Genomic DNA, 17,940 nt, shown 5'->3' with positions numbered 1-17,940 from the left:
AGAGCAGGGCTTTCTAACTGCTTCAGGTGGAGGTGTCTGGTGGCCTATATTACAACCTTTGTGTGACTGGCTGGCTTAGGCACTTGGCCCGACATTATCTGTGTTTTTCAAAAGGATTGTCCAGGTACTACTTTCCATCCATTCCTGCATGCCATCCCTGCTGTTTGGTCGGGTTTGGTTTATGCTTCATCTGTTGGAGAACTGTTTCATGTGCTCAGCACAGTTCCAAGGGATCTTTCTGCTTCCCACTCACCTTACACGAAGACAGCAAGGTTCAGAGGGGTTCAGGAATACAGTGGAACCTCGGTTCTTGAACTTAATTCTTTTGGGAAGCAATTTGTTTGAAAATGTAATAATTTTTTCCATTTAGAAATAATATAAATTTAATTAATTTGTTTTAGACCCACAATTTATCCCATTTTAAACTTTCTTATTACAGTACATACCTAATGTACTGTTTAACCTATTAACAAACACTTTTCTTAAACTTATTGAACCATCCCTACTAATCTTAAATGAATCACTTTCAGCATTCAATCTAGGGGTGTCTTTCAGGAGGTCAATATGTGGCATTTTCACTTTTCACATATCACTGCTTCTGAAATGCTGTCACCAGCTAATTGCTTTTGTTTATCTAAATTAGGGGTGTCGAACTCAATCAGAGAAGGGGCCAAAATCTAAAATCCAGCCTAAATCGCGGGCCGAATGGTTTACTGAACAGTCATAAACTGTCATTGTGATGGAAACGCAGCGGAGTGCAGTGATGACAGCGTGGTGCGGGCCACATTGCAAGGCCTGGCGGGACGGATTTGGCCCGCGGGCCTTGTGTTTGACACATGTGATCTAAATCAACAACAGATTGTCTACCTCTTCAGTTGCCTCTGAGCATTGTTTCTTTCACATCATGAGCAACATTTGCACTCTTTATGTTTTACAATTGTGCTAATTATCTATTTTACCAGCAACAAAAGGGAAAAAACCCACAAAAATATTTACAGCATAATTTCCTGAGGTGTTAACAATGTGAAGTTTAGCCGTAAACTGACTCACATTTTCTCCTTTGTTTATGGCCTGAGAGAGACTTTTTGATGTATCAGCATGAAAGGGTTGACAGGTCTAGAGCTGAAGTTCACTAACTGTGATATTATTTTCATTAACAGCTTGGTTGAGAACTGAATCGTTTGAGATGGTAGACATTTGAAAACTGAGGCAATCAGTTGCAGTGTCTGCCTCAGAACTATCCTAAAAAGCTGTTTCTGTAACTATTATTCTTTCATCCACTATATTGTGAATATATTTTAGCATCTTTCATGAGTGGTGTTTTAGTTATTGTTGGTCATGGAGCCTTTGATGAAATGAATTCTTGTGAGGGAGCTTTGTATAATGGACTATTACAAAAATAACTGCTTTGTGTTTGGGAAGGTGTTGAGAGGAAAAGAGCTAAGACCACCTATCCTATTTAATAGAGGTAATATGCAAATTGACCATCACTCCAACATACCAGATGGCCACCCCCATGTGGACACAAGATGGCTGGCAACAAAGCAAGTATTCCACCAGGACACTCATGCTGCCCACTCTCAGCGGCCACCCACCGAGGACTGGGGGACTCCATCTTGTGGCTATGAGCACTGTCATCTTTGTGATGGAGTGATGGTTAATTTGCGTGTTACCCTTTTATTATATAGGAGGACACTTCAAGCAAAAACAGGGAGGGCAGTTGTGGGCAATCAGGCCAGCAGGGGTGGGCATTTGGGAGGGACAGTCCTGAAAGGGAGGGCAGTTGGGAGGGACCAGGCCTGCAGGGGAGGGCAGTTAGGGGTAACCAGGCCGGCAGGGGAGCGCAGTTGGGAGCAGTTGGGTGGCAGGGGCGCAGTTAGGCATCGATCAAGCTGGCAGGGGAGTGGTTAGGTGGTGATCAGGCTGGCAGGCAGAAGGGGTTAAGGGCAGGCAGGTAGGCAGGCGAGTGGTTGGGAGCCAACAGTCCTTAATTGTGAGAGGGATGTCCGACTTCTCGTTTAGGCCCACTCCCAACAGAGTCAGGTCTAAATGGGAAGTCAGATACCCCTCGAGAGGGTGCAGGCTGGGGTGAGGGACACACAACACACATACCCATGCATGAATTTTGTGCACCAGGCCTCTAGTTTTACCATTATATCTCCTCTCTGGGACTTTGAGGGAGGTGAGGGATATAGGCTGGGTATTGTGGAAGCCCCTTAAAGCTCAGGAAGAATGCTGGCAAAGAGTATTTGTGATAGCAACATTTTCCACTTTTCATTGAGTGACCTAGAAGGTGGCAGTAGAAATTAGGAAGATTGACTCTACATTCATAGCTTGCAGTATTTTGCTATTATTTTTTAAAGGAGGATAATAATATGTCCTTCAGTATTTATAAGTGCCACCCTTATTGAAATACAAACCCCTGCAGGGCTTCGGTTAGTGGTAGCTCCTGAAGGAGAATGGCCAGGAGGCAAAGGAATCGGCACTTTAACCTTTTCCAAAGACAGTGCCTCTCTCCAAAGTCCTCTCTGCTTTCTGTGACTGTGGTCACACCCAGGCACTGCAGCTCTTAGAATCATGGCTCAACTGATATACCTAGAATCCATTTCCTGATTTTTAAAGCTAAGTGAAAAGAACCCAGAAAGTTAGTCAGAGGGTGGAGACATCAGAAATATTAATTTACAGTGAACAACTTTCTGTCCTCACAGTATCAGCAAAAGCAGGAGTGAGAACCAAATTCTCTTTAGTTGAATGTACTTAATTTCCACTACAAGGAAAGTTTCAACAAATCAACACAGAGGAGCAGAGACCAGGGCTCACCTTCTAATTCCTGCTGTGAAGGGCTGAGGAGCAGATATCTGAACCCGGAACTCTAGGTCTTCATGCAGAAGCCAGAGTGTTCTGCCTGAGCATGGCTAAGAGATTATTTTATATATATGTATATGTATATGTATATGTATATGTATATGCATATGTATATGTATATATATGTATTGATTTTTTTACAGAGAGGAAGGGAGAGAGATAGAGAGCTAGAAACATCGATGAGAGAGAAATATTGACCAGCTCCCTCTTGCACACCCCCTACCGGGGATGTGCCCGCAACCAATGTACATGCCCCTGACCAGAATCGAACCTGGGACCTTTCAGTCCACAGACTGACACTCTACCACTGAGCCAAACCGGTTTCAGCGGATTATTATTATTTTAAGTCTCTGGAAGAGGATATGGTTCCTTTTCAGTAAAAATTTCACAGAAATTAACTAATATTTTATAATTTAATTTCCCAGTGCTTCATTAATTGAAGTAAATAAATTCTGGTTTCTAAGAGGAGATTCCTGGAAACTTAGAAATTTGACATTGAAAGAAAATTGAATATGCAAATAACTGTTGTTTGGGTTTCTTTCATAACTTTTCACCTTTTAAAATAGTTAAGTTGGCTAAAATGTTGGACTACTTATGGGCATATTTACAGAGATACTTAGAAACCTAAATTTGAGACATTTAACTTCCATAGTTTCAAATATAAATTATGTTGCCAATATTTTGAAAATAGAATTGAGAAATTAATTTAGAGAGTTATTCTTAGAATATGCTGTGCTATTTCCTTTATACAAACAGGGTCACTAAGTTAATAAAAAACAGTTACATGTAAGATCCTAGCTTTGGGGGTGGGGAGGGAAGAAGCCCATTGCAATATTCTAAGTCAGAAGAAACTGTTTAAGGTACTTTATGTTTTAACAGGAAGTTCATGAGTGTGGGTACAGTGTGCTTTGAGAATCCTTATCAAAAAGTGTTTGTGAGTGTATCTCATTTTGGTGTGGAATTTTAGTACAGAGTTGCTTACAGAACTACCTTTAATGAACAGATTTTTGATAAATTGTTATGGGAAGGACTCTGGTATTTTTTGTTCAGTTATATCACAGAGTAGGGGTTTTGTGTATTGATACATTATTTTATTAAGTTCTCACACTAATTCTCTGAGATAGGTAGTATTATTCCCAATTTGATAATAGACTAAATTGAAGTAAAGTTAAGAAACTTGCACAATCTCCCAGGGCCTGCAGGTGAGAGAGGCAAGATTGATGCTCAGAAACGCCTGGCTCTGGAGTTCTACTGGGATGGAGGAAGTCAGGTCCCTGGGCTGTGAGGTGATTTAACCACTTATTGGAGAGCACATTGTGTAGAGGGGGCTGCTAATATTGAGAGGGAGTGGGAGCTAGGATTTCTAACTATTTAAAAAATTCAGAATTCCTCGACTGCACTGTGGTGGTAAACTTAACTGGTCAGCCACCATCAGAGCACACGTAAGTCCTGACAAACCCGTATCTTTTACAGCTTTATTTTTACACTTAGCCAGTGTTTCCCAAACTTTTGACATATGTGTACCCCTTCTATAATTTTCGTAACGCTGAGTACCCATCGTACTCATGAGAACGTAGAATTAGGCGCAGCTAAGCACGGTGCAGTGCATATCCCCACCAAACTCCGGTGCAACGCATACCCCCACCAAACTCTTCCCGTACCCCTGGGGGTGCGCGTACCACACTTTGGGAAACACTGCTCTAGGCCAAACTCATTAGTCAACAGAGCAAATATCAACAGTACAACGATTGAAATTTCTTTTGAGAGTCACATTTTTTAAACTTATACTTCTTCTAACGCCACTTCTTCAAAATATACTCACCCAGGCCGTGTTATTTTGTGGAAGAGCCACACTCAAGGGGCCTTAAGAGCCACATGTGGTTCTCAAGCTGCAGTTTGCCCACCATGGCTCTAGGTAATTTCTTTATTTCTTTTGCATTCATGAACAGTACACTGAGGTTTTCTGGGACCCCAGCACTTTGCAAGACAGTATTCATTTCTGAAATTTGTCTCCTTGATTCCCACTTGTATAAAATACAGGGCTGGTTTCTCCGTTACTGCTGTTCACTGGGGTCAGGACAGAGACTTGGTGCCTAGGAGGACCCACAGGATCCTTACCTTTGCTTTCTCCAGCTGATGCTTCATCCTGTTTGGAGGTGGAGAATTGAGCAGAAGGTTGAAGTGAAGAACAAGTGATAGGTGTGGCTGTCTCTAACCTGAAGTACCTGTGCTCCTGGGTGAGCACTAATTTCCTGACGCCTATTTATGCTCTTCTGATATCCGAGGGGAGTAGTGTGGCTTGTGATTCTGATGAACATTTTGGAGAGGAATTTTTTAAATTCCCTTCTTATCAGACAGGACCTACAAACAATCCTATTTTTATTTAAGATTTTGACATTTCATTTATCATGGATTTTTTGCATTAATTTTGATTATTTTCAAATACTATTTTAAAATACTTATGACTACTGAGATTTTGGCACCCCCTTAAATTTTGTCTCAGAGGCAGGTACCTCTCGTGCCACCCCAGACCTGGCCCTGCTCCCATCAGTGCCTTGATAAGACTATAATTTTTTTCATTTGTTGGTAAAAGTAGCTATCAAAGTCAAGTAACTTGGAAGCTTAAACATAAGATTCTAGTGATATGCTGGTAATAGATGTCTGTTTATGCTGACTTAGTGGCTGGGCAGTAGCAGTTGCAAAAACCTGACATAGAAACAGGTGTAAAGGCAGGCCGTGATAGAGCCTCCATTCTCTTCCCTTGGGGTGAAAGAAGCCTTTCACATTTTATTCCTGGAATATAACTATACACAGCCAATTATTGAATTAACTTTTAAAATTTAGTTACTTTTTATAAAACATTTTAAAATGTTTTATTGATGAGAGAGAGAGAGAGAGAGAGAGAGAGAGAGAGAGAGAGAGAGAGAGAGAAAAGGAGAGTGAGGGAGGGAGATATAGATAGATAGATAGATAGATAGATAGAGATAGAGAGAGAGAGAGACAGACAGACAGCCACAGACATCCATGTGAGAGAGAAACACCATTTGGTTGCATCCTTCATTTACTCCAGCTGGGGATCAAGTGCATGTGCCCTGACCAGGAATCTGACCTGCGAGTCTTCAGTAACCTCTCAACCAACTAAGCCACATGGACCAGAGCTTGTATTACTTTTGAGATGGTAAACGTAATACCCTTGCTATTGAATTCCTCTTAATATTGAGCATGTTTTAAAATTGGTATTTCTTACTTTAAATATTTTAAGATTAATATGGAAAATGCAAATCTTGCCCCAACGTGGGTAATGTTAGGAGAAACAGATCTGTCTGGCTTATTGCCTTTTACCGATAACATTTAATTGCTGTGCTAGTGATTATTATTTCTAAAGTAACACCATGGAGAGACCAGGATAAGATGCAGGAGTGAAGCTCTCCTTGACTGGTCTGAGCAACTGAGATTCATTTTCCTCTGTTATTTGGATGGGCCCAGGTGTGGCTGTTTATTGCTTATTCCGCAGCTCAGTGTGTGTGTGTGTGTGTGTGTGTGTGTGTATCTCTTCGACTAGCAGAGACATGCTTTTACTCTGAGCAGTTTACAGGTAGCCCTGAGGGAGTATTTGTCAGGGGCACAGCACTGCCAAATATGGCAGGGAGAGGGCAGCAGTGGGAGGACCTGCCATGCCTAGCAGGGTGCAGTCATCATGGCCATTCATGTGGCTTACTAGTGTTCTCAGATCAACCTGCTCTGTTTTCCTCTCCCCTCCTTCAACCTTGACACTGACTTTTCTATGCTGAAATGCAGGTTGAAATTTCACAATAAATGCAACATATCTCTTCAACTTTAGAGACTCATTTGCCAGTCAGTGGTGTATGTAAAATTTGTTAAGGTTGGTTAGGATATTTGTGTGGCTCAGCAAAAGTGGATTTTAAATAGAAGAGAATTTGGTGACTTGGCTTTGTGGTTCTGTGTTCTGCACTAATTGGCAAGTAATCTCAGGATCTGAAATTTAGTGTATATTTTAATCCATTTTAAGGCAAGTATGAAATACGGTCCTCTGTGTGGCAGGTGATAATTAAGTTGGATTCTATTAGGGGAGATTAATCCCATATTTAGTGTATAGTTAACAGGCCGATCAAAGCACTAGTCTAAATTTATGTCACCTTTTCTTCCAAGATGACAAAGTTATATTGGGTCTTTGGTTTTGAGCAGACAAGAGGACTAAAACTTTGAACACATTGTGTGTGTCTGGTTCTTTAGGAAACTGTTCACTTGATGAAGACAGCAGCAGACAAACACCGTGGCCAGGTGTGGGATTCTGTCAGGACATTGGCCCCTTCTATACACATGTGGTCATGGAACCTAGAAGTTCCCAGAGGGTTTCTTGCTAGAAGAAAGATATAATGGAAAAATAATAATGAGAAGATGATGATAAGATCTAATTGCAAATCTACTAAGTCCAATGCATTCTCCCAGTCTTCAACATGTACATTTATAGCCCAGTGAGTTTGGTATTATCTTTATTTTATATAAGAGGAAATTTCGGGTTGGCAGTCTTAGTAATGGTTAAAGGGGACTTGGAGCCAAGACTGTATGACTAAAGCTTTTGCTTTTAGCAAGGAATCTGTGGTAGGAATGTGCTGTCACAGTTTCTGATGATGGCAACTTGCCTTTCCCTGTTGCTGATTATAGATTCTTCACGGTGGAAGCAGATAATCTTGCCTATATAGTTTCCCTTTTTTTTTTCTTTTCAAAAAATTGGTTTTAAAAGTAATACATATAATTGTAAACAGTATGAAAACATTCCCTGTGGCCTGTCCTGTTTACAAAGTGAAAAGGTGATGTGACGAGATTGTTCGGCAGTGATCTGGTGGTTCAGTGGGCTTCTTTGTATTTTTTAGGTGCAAGTAATGACACTTGATTTTGTGATACAGTTTTACTCTTAACCTGACAGAGAAACAACAACAAAAAAAGTAAAGAACTTGGGCTGTAGGATATGTTAGATGGAAACTGCCCATGGGGGTGATGTTGTTTAGAGGCTATCAAGCCAAGAACTGGCTGGGATCAGAAAATCTGGTGTGGCAGTAGATGCAGTTAATCTTTTTGGTTCCTCACTCTGCTCTTCCATGAAATGGGGATATCACATGCATTTCCATCTCCCAAATATATTTTGTAAACTTTTATGTTTCTAATGATTTCAAAATATTAAGAATCATTCTGTGAGTTATTAAATAAAACCCAATCATTACTTTTTGTATTGAAGCATTTTACTCAACCTTTTTTTTTTAGCTTCTCTGTGTTGTATGTGCTTCATTGATTTCTATGAATAATGAGTGATTTATCCACGAAGTGGATAGCATACTTATTTCATACACGATCAGGGATAATATGATCCCAGAATCTTTTCCTTAAGGGTACCGAGTGCCATGATGGCACTGACCAGCAGGAGGAGTTTCTGTGCATACAGAGGGTATTCTCTTTGTTCTCTGGTCCACTTGCGTTTGGATGTCCTTATCTGTACTGGGACTACATTTCTGCATGTTTGGGGACATTCAGAACTATTATAATTTTTCCTGTACAACAACAACAACAACAACAAAAAGGACACAAGTGGGAATTAGCCATTCTTCTTGTTCATCAAAGATTTTTTTTAAGATAGAAATAAATATTTCTGGCCTTATAAAAACATAATAATAGGCTTTTCTATAGGCAATAACCTTATTTTTAGGTTTGCTATTTTGTTTGGAGATAAGGTCTGCCCATCTGGAAATATAACAATTTCATTAAGCCATGATATTCATTTTGGGGGGAATGTTTTGTGTAAATAAATAATTTGCATTTACACTCTCATGTGTTTTGTTAAAAGTTCAAGATTCAGTGATGTGAGATATGTACAATATTATGTGTCCACCAGATTGTTGATGTAGCGATGTTTCTACATAGACTATTAAAGTTGTTTCACATTTTAAACCACTGTTTACAAATTATACTTGGTATAATTGGTGACTAAATTTGTGTTTTTCTGTGAAATCTGAATCTAAAAAAATATTCAAATTTCTTTTAAAATTTCAAGTAAAGATTCTGTATTTGAATTACTAAGAGAGGGAAGTGAACATTATCAAGAGGCTGGTGGGGGAAACATTTTGAAGCTTCAGAAGAGATTGATGTGGAAATACAGGACGCCTAGGGGCATTTTAGATATAAGGAGTGAAAGATGGGAGGTGTGAGAATTGGGCAGGGGCCAAAGGAACAGGTCAGCTCTTTTTTTTTTTTTTTTTTTTTTAATATATTTTATTGATTTTGTACAGAGATAGCAAGTTAGAAACATCGATGAGAGAGAGTCATTGATCAGCTGCCTCTTGCACACCCCCTACTGGGGATATGCCCGCAACCAAGGTACATGCCCTTGACCGGAATCGAACCCGGGACCCTTCAGTCCCCAAGCCGATGCTCTATCCATTGAGCCAAACCGGTCTCGGCAGGTCAGCTCTTTTATAGTCCTGTCAAGAACTAAGGATAAATCTCCAGCCTATATACCGTATTTTCCGGTGTATAAGATGACTTTTGAAACGAAAAAAAAACCGAAAATCGGGGGCAAAAGACCAAAATTGCACAAAAATTACCTGCAGATCTTGACGGCAAAGTAAGTCTTTTCTTTGAAGTGGGGGGGAGTCTTATACAGCGAATATAGGCCTAAACCTATGTTTTAACTGTAAAATTAGGGGGTCGTCTTATACGCCGGAAAATACGGTAATAAAAGGCTAATATAGAAATTGACCGACCAGCGGAATGACTGGTTGCTATGATGCACACTGACCACCAGGGGGCAGATGCTCAAGGCAGAAACTGTCTGCTGATGGTCATTTTTGCTCCCACAGGGGAAGCGCACTACTCAGCCAAAAGCTGGGCTCACGGCTGGCGAGCACAGCAGAGGTGGTGGGAACCTTTCCACCTCTGCAGACGCCCTAAGCATGTCCAACTGCCAGCTTAGGCCTGCTCCCTGTCGGCTCCCGGACTGTGAGAGGGTTCAGGCCCGGCTGAGGGGACCCTCCCCTCTCCCCCTGAATTTTATGCACTGGGCCTCTAGTTTTGTTACAGCTGGCAAAAGTGATTGACAGAGGAAGTTGTTGATTTCACTGCCACTGATTCAAAAGGCTGGTGACTTTGAGATACTTGGATCATGAAAGAAGCTGAATCCTAATGGTGAATTTGTTTATGGAGAGACCAGATCTCTTGATACTTAATTTTTTTTTATTTTTTTATTTTTTTATCATTTTGCATTCAGAGCATCCATGTCTTCTTGAATTAACTACTATCACAGAATGTAGGCGAGCTCTTGGAGTCATCTCCTATCAACTCATCTTAGAGCTTTGCGGGGCCCAGCCTGACATGCACTGGTTATAATGTTGAATTGTCAGTGACATTGGGAACCTTTTTCTCTTACCTCTGCAATGGTTTCATATTGCCTTTCCTTTCCTTTCCTCTTGGGATGGCATTAGGGGCCGGCTCTCAACAGCTGCTATCTTTACTTTTCTTCATTCTTTAACTAAAGCGATCTGAATCTTTCCTCCCGCCCACTTACTTCCCTGTGACTGTGCCTCCTGTGCCAGCAGGTGGGAGTGGTGCCGGTGTTCCCACCTTTCGTGGTGATTATCATGTGCCAGTTCTGAGATCTTGTTCAGCTCTTACCTTTAACCATTTTTTTTAAACAAAGAGAGAGAATATTTCCCCTTTAGATTCATGAAAATGTTTTGTAAAGAGACCCTCTGTGTGTGAATTAGTGTTTAGTTCTAGGATATCAGTTAAGAGAACGATATTTTCTATTTTCTCTCACTTCAATAGCATAGCACTGGTGAAATTAACTGTTAAGGATGCTTCCCTAAGTTTAGGAAAAGCTGTCAGATGTGGTATTTAGAGAAGTGGAAGGTAGTGCCTGTAGGGAAATCTCTAGGAGTCTGGCACATGTCAAGGTTCTGAGGTCTTTCCCAGCTCCCCAACACAAACTCTGTTATTCTTTCCCTGCTTCCCAACTCTCTCCTGGCATTTGTGAGATTTTAGCATTTTAATTAACATAGGGCCAGTGGGCACTTACCTTGCGAGATTTTTCAGCAGTACTTGAAATGGTTGATACTTTCTATTTTCTTGAACAACCTTAGTATAGTATTAATTGCATTAAAAAATAAACTGTTAATTTCGGAATGCTTTCAGATTATAGAAAAGTTGCAAGGAGAGTACAGAGAGTTCCTCTATACCTACCACCTAGCCCTCCTTGTTCTTACCATGGTTCATTTGTCAAAACTAAGAAACCAACAATGGTGTATTACTTAACTAAACTCCAGTCTTTATTTGTTTTTTTACCAGTGTTTCTGTTAATGTCCTCTTTGTATTCTAGGATCCACTTCAGGAAATCACATTACATTTAGTTGACAACTGTATTTTAACTAAAAACTTGCATATATTTCAATGATTGGTAGTTTTGTTTAAGGGGGTTGTGGGGAGAGAGATATTTTCTATTGTTTCTTTCCATTTGTAAATATTTCATTCTAACATATCATAGCCATTTGCTGAATAGCTCCATTTGTACTTGTTCTATCTTTATGTTTTGTAGTATTGTGTACTTTAAACAAATTTATATACTACATAATAAAAGCCTAATATGCAAATTGACTGAGCGGCCGGATGTGCACTGACCATCAGGGGGCAGATGCTCAACGCAGGAGCAGTGGTCAGTGTGCTCCTACAGGCGGAGCACTGCTCAGCCAGAAGCCAGGCTCATGGTTGGTGAGTGCAGTGGTGGTGGCAGAGTCTCTTCTGCCTCCTCCGCTGCAGGCGGGTGGTAAGGAGTAAGGGGTCTCCAATTGCGAGTGCTCCAGACCCTTCGAGGGGTCCTGGACTGCAAGAGGGCACAGGCTGGGCTGAGGGGACACGATTTTATGTACTGAGCCTGTAGTTTACCAATAAAATTAGCAGTGGGTTCCCTTCCACTTAAGAGATTTTGAATACATAGCAGTTTTGATGTGCCATTGAGCTGATTAGAAATAGTATTCTACCTCTCGGCACAGGTGGGTTTAGTACCAGCTTTCCCAGTAGTTCTTGTAAAAGATTGATCATTCTCTCCAATTATCTGACAAAAGTATTTAGATGTGTGTAGCATATAGAATGGTTAGTCCAATGTATGTGGGGGAAGGGAGTGGGGAGGAGAGGTTGTGGGTTTTTTTTGTGAGTTAAACCTGGCCAGTGTCTCTCAGTGGTTGAATGTCATCCCATGTGATCAGGAGGTCACAGTTTGATTCCAATCAGTGCACATGCCTGGGTTGTGGCCTTAATTCCTAGTAGGAAGCGTGCAGCAGGAAGCTGATAGTTTCTCTTGCGTTGATTTTTCTGTCTCTTTATTCCTCTCCCTTCCTCTCTCTAAAATAAATAAAAAATATTTTTACAAAAGAGAATAAAATAGAAAATATTTGAGAACATTGCATGCATTAAGACCCATAGCCTTTAGGAGAAAAAGTTCAAAATTCCAACTTATTCAACAAGATTTTACATCTCGTCTTTGTCCTGGGCTGCCCGCTGAGATGCATCCTGTATTTTGGATTCTCTACCCGCGATCGGTATTCTGCATACCACTTGCTATCTGTCTCGGGCTTTCTGGCTGTGGCTGCCTTGCTTTCGTTTTACCTCCCTAAATATAAACTTGTTGGGGAAGGGGAAATGACTTTCACCTCTGTGGCCCTGGGGTAAGTTCTATGCAGCAATGTTTATGGCAGATGTCTTCCCAGTCCATGGTGGGGCCAAGGTTAACTGCATGACTTCACCTGTTCCTGAAGGCAAAATGGAGCCAGGACCTCCAAAAGAGCTTTTAGCTTTTGACTGCTATTATTGCAGAAACAGGATGTTGTCCTTGCCTGACCATGTAACCACAGAATAAACTTTGGCTTCTGTTAAAAAGTGAAAAGCAAATTGTATGAGTGAGATACCGTTGACCTCACACCTGTTAGTTCAGCCACCTAAATACGTACACTGTAGGACAGCGTTTTTCAACCGCTGTTCCGCGGCACACTAGTGTGCCGTGAGATGTTGCCTGGTGTGCCGTAGGTGCAGACAAGACAAGAATTTTATAGTTTTCACTATTTTGTTTACTTAATATTTCATAATAAAGTAATTATAAAATACTTTCTTTGTGTTTATTTGATTCCTATTCAAGAGAATTACTTTATATATAGTCAATATAGGCACAGAGTTAAATTTTTAACATTTTCTAATGGTGGTGTGCCTCGTGATTTTTTTCATGAAACAAGTGTGCCTTTGCCCAAAAAAGGTTGAAAAACACTGCTGTAGGATGAATTATTGGAACCAGGTCAACACCCTGCACCACTGTTCCTATCTCTATGTCCTTCATTTTTCTGATGAGATTTGGATAATCCACCTGGGATTGTGCCGTATCTCAACAATAAAAGAGGAGGGAGAGACTTGTTTCTGGAATGTCTAAAATAATCTCTTTCTTTGTTTCTAATCCTCACCTGAGATATTTTTTCCCCTTGATTAAAAAAAAAAAGATATTTTTATTGATTTCAGAGAGGAAGAGAGAGGGAGAGAGAGAGAAACATCAATGATGAGAAAGAATCATTAATTGGCTACCACCTGCACACCCACACTGGGAATTGAGCATGCAACCTGGGCATGCACTCTGGGCTGTGACCTCCTGGTTTGTAGGTCAGTGCTCTATCACTGAGCCACACCGTGGTTGAGCCATGCTGGCTGAGCTCTGTTGATTTTTAGAGGGTGTGGGAGGGAGGGAGGGAGAGAGGGAGGTAAGAAGAAAGAAAAGGAGAGGGAGAAGGAGAAGAAGAAGGAGAGAGAGATGTGAAAGGGAGAGATCCATCTGTTGACTCCCACCCTCACCCTGACTGGGATTGGGATTGAACTGTAACCCAGATATGTACCCTTGATAGAGAATCAGACCCTTGATCAATTGGTGCCCAGGTTGCCACTATAACCATTGGGAAACACAGGCCAGGGCAAAAGAACCTATTTCTAAAATTTCAAAATAGTTTGTAAGCATTCTTCTCTGCAGTTGACACCTCCTCGCCCCCCCAGCCCCACTGCTCCTGCCGGAGTGGCTCAGTTGTTTGGATGGTTGTGGGTTCATTCTTGGGTCAGGCCACACATCCAGGTTTCAGGTTCAATCTCCACTTAGGGCACATACAGGAGGCAATAGACAGATGTTTCTTCCCCTTTTTTTTCTTCACTTCCTTTCTTTAAAAAAAAAAAAAAAAAAAGGTACATTTGTTACTTAAAAAAAAAATCCTCACCTGAATATTTTTTTCCATTGATTTTTCTGACAGAATGGAAGGGAGGGCGGAGGGAGCCAGGAGAGAGAGACATTGATTGTTTGCCTCCTGCACGTGCCCTGACTAGTGTCAAACCCACAACCCATGACGCTCCAATCACTGAGCAAAACTGGCCTGGGCTAATTGTCACTTTATAATGAATAAAGACAATAGTACAGAATCACTTAAGTAACCTATTTTTTATTTTTTAAAATAACACTGTTAATGAAAAAAGTCAACTATAAATTGAGTTTAACCACACACATAATAAATGCATGTGGTGCCTGAGAAAGTGAACTTAACCTATTAGAGGAAACCATTTATCTGTTTATTCATTCCACGTTTATTAATTCTATACTTCAGACTGGATTCCATTCTAATTTGGGCTATGGTAGTGAATGGGAAACATAGCCCCTGATTTCATGCAGTTGGCTTACTGTCCAGCTGTGTGGATGGTGGTATCCATCACTGAAGTGGGGGTGTCTGGGCAAGAGCAGGCTTGGAGGGGCTCAGACGGCTGCATTTGGCCAATGTTGAGTTTCAGATGCCAGTAGTATATTTTTTTTGTTTTTGGAAAGTCCAAAATTCTGTACTTATTTTCTCATGACCAAAGAAAATCATTACACCCTCCTAATGTTTTATTTTGTAATTTAAAAAAAATTGCCGAAACCGGTTTGGCTCAGTGGATAGAGCATCGGCCTAACCCAGCGTTTTTCAACGGCTGTTCCGTGTCACACTAGTGTGCCGCGAGATGTTGCCTGGTGTGCCGTAGGTGCAGACAAGACAAGAATTTTATAGTTTTTCACTATTTTGTTTACTTAATATTTCATAATAAAGTAATTATGAAATACTTTCTTTGTGTTTATTTGATTCCTATTCAAGAGAATTACTTTATATATAGTCAATATAGGCACAGAGTTAAATTTTTAACATTTTCTAATGGTGGTGTGCCTCGTGATTTTTTTCATGAAACAAGTGTGCCTTTGCCCAAAAAAGGTTGAAAAACACTGGCCTAACCTGAGGGGTCCCAGATTCGATTCCGATTAAGGTCATGTACCTTGGTTACGGGCCCATCCCCAGTAGGGGGTGTGCAAGAGGCAGCTGATCGATGACTCTCTCTCATTGATGTTTCTGACTCTCTGTCCTCTCTCTTCCTCTCTGTAAAAAATCAATAAAATATATTAAAAAAAATTTCTATTTTACCAATATAATGGTCATCTGTTTTTCTTTTTTCAGTTATCATATATGCATTAAATAAAAATGAACATTTTATTTCGATTGTCTTCTCTTCACCCCATTGATGGGGGAGGGATTTCTTCTGTAGGGTTATGAGGATGGCCAGACACATATATTCACAGCTCAGAGGAGGAGAACACTGCTTAGCAATCAGGAACACTGATTTTTTTTAATCTTCACCTGAGAATATGTATATTGATTTTTTTTTTTTTTTTTGAGGGAGAGGGAGGGAAAGAGAAAGAGAAAGAGAAACATTGATGTGTTAGAGAAATATCCAATGGTTGCCTCTTGTACTCAACCCGGGATTGAACCTGCAGTCTAGGTATGTGCCCTGACCAGGAATAGAACCTGTGACCTTTTGGTGTACAGCACATGTGTCAAACACAAGGCCCGTGGGCCAAATCCGTCCCGCCAGGCCTTGCAATGTGGCTCGCACCGCGCTGTCATCACTGCACTCTGCTGCGTTTCCATCACAATGACAGTTTATGACTGTTCAGTAAACCATTCGGCCTGCGATTTAGGCTGGATTTTAGATTTTGGCCCCTTCTCTGATTGAGTTCGACACCCCTAGTGTACAGGATGACACTCCAGTCAACTGAACCACACTGGCCATGGCTCATTCCTACATTTTAGAGGGCAGTAAACTATTTGGGAAAATGAATGCACAGATAATATCAGTATCACAAAATATGCAATTATCATGTGAGTGACATAAGCTAGTGCCGGAGTTAACTGCATGACTTAACCCATCCATCTTCTTGTTAAGCCACGGCTTAGCTGGGGCCAGAGGACTGATTGGCAACAACTCTGTGTGGCTGGATGGAGACCAGAGCCTAAGTGGCATCTGGGAGCATTCTCTCAGTATGCATGACTGGCTAGGTCTGTAAAGGATTTTTTTTTTTTTTCCTTGAGGAGAACACATCCTCCCAGGGCCAGCTCTGTTATGAGGCCAAGGGACTTTTCTTTCTATGAAATTTTAACTTCCGTTATCCTTGCTAAAAAGAAGAAAACATGCCTGAATAAAAAACTTAGTGTTTCAGATATCGATATTTAGTTAATGATAAGTATACTGAAGTGATTATAGGGAAAGTGTACTGATATCTGCGACTTATTTTGAAATACATCAAAAAATAAGATGGAATAATGGGTATAAATATAGAGGCATGGATATACAGATTTGTGGTAAAGCAACCATGGCATACACTTAAAGTAGAATGTAAGTATTGTGTACACAGGTATTGATAGTATAGTTCTTTCAATTTTCCATGTTTGAATGATTTCTTAATAAAGTAGGATAGAACATATGGGATGTATTTTATTACTGGGAAAAACTGGTATTAAGAATTCAAATATTTGCATGCACAGATAAGACTGTTTAGTAGACTTTTTTAAACTTTGTGTTTCTGTATAATGCTGAAAATTATATTTTTTACAGTTTGAATACACTAGCCTCAGGCATTTTTCGGTGTATTAAAGAGCAGTGGTGATTTTGAGGCTCTAGAAAGATTTAGCACAGTCTTCACCTTGCAGCGTCTGCTTAGTAAAGAAGAGCTACAGTTAAGTAGATGATATTCCAAGGGTCTGAATTAATGAATTTTTGTTCAAGGAATTGATGTTGTTGAAGAATTAGCATAAGTATTAGCTCATACCATCAGCACCAGCAGTATCTTGGAATACTTGATGTATAAGTCCAATTTGCTTGTGTTGTAGCAGATCCTTTGAGGAAGAATGGGGATAATGCAGAGAATTTAGACTGCTAGTTATATTGGGGTTCAATGTCAGATTGAGTTTGGATTTCAGTTTGCATCTAGTGAGCAGTTTTACAATCATCAGTGCATATCCCATATTATTATTTGTTTCCAGGAAGTTTTTTATTTCTTTCTTGATCTGATTGGCAATCCATTCACTGTTTAAAAAAAATTAAATAGAGGGAGGGAGGGAGGGAGGGAGGGAGGGAGAGAGAGAGAGAGAGAGAGAGAGAGAGAGAGAGAGAGAGAGAGAAGGCAGAGGGACACACAGAGAGAAACATCGATGAGAGGAGAGACAGAACAACATTAATCAGCTACCTCCTGCACATCCCCCACTGGAGATCAAACCTGCAACCTGGCCATGTACCCTGTCTGGGAATCAAACCAGTGACCTCTTGGTTCATGGGTCAAGGCTCAGCTACTGAGCCACACTGGCCAAGCCCTGTATCTTTTTAAATGAAAATAACATTTCCTTTTTGTGAACTCACATAGTATTTTTATGTCTATTTTTTATGACATGTGATCTACCTATTTTAAACTATGATATTTGATGAATTTTAATTTCTCGCAGTAGATAATGATTGCTTTAACTCAGTGCTTTGCACAAAGTAAACACTCAGTGTTTTTTATTGACATGGATTTCTCAGTTACTTTTCTGATGTTATACATATATATTTTCACTTGAAAACTGGACAGGATATAGACCATTGCTGTATGCCATGGTAATGTAAGAGTAGGGCACTATTTCCAATTGCAGATACTTTTCTTGA

The 17,940-nt window shown here is 40.4% G+C and overlaps 1 protein-coding gene across 33 annotated transcripts in view; it reads left to right on the top strand.

Moving 5' to 3' along the window:
* Nucleotides 1-17,940, top strand: part of PARD3 (par-3 family cell polarity regulator) — a 569,056-nt gene that overhangs the window by 63,210 nt on the left and 487,906 nt on the right. The gene's annotated exons all lie outside the window — the stretch shown is intronic.

The sequence above is a fragment of the Pipistrellus kuhlii genome, unplaced genomic scaffold, assembly GCF_014108245.1.
Source record: "Pipistrellus kuhlii isolate mPipKuh1 unplaced genomic scaffold, mPipKuh1.p scaffold_m20_p_1, whole genome shotgun sequence".
In the NCBI taxonomy this organism is placed as follows: Eukaryota; Metazoa; Chordata; class Mammalia; order Chiroptera; family Vespertilionidae; genus Pipistrellus; species Pipistrellus kuhlii.
The sequence above is the reverse complement of the archived record's forward strand: the minus strand, read 5'-3'. Positions and strand labels throughout refer to the sequence as shown.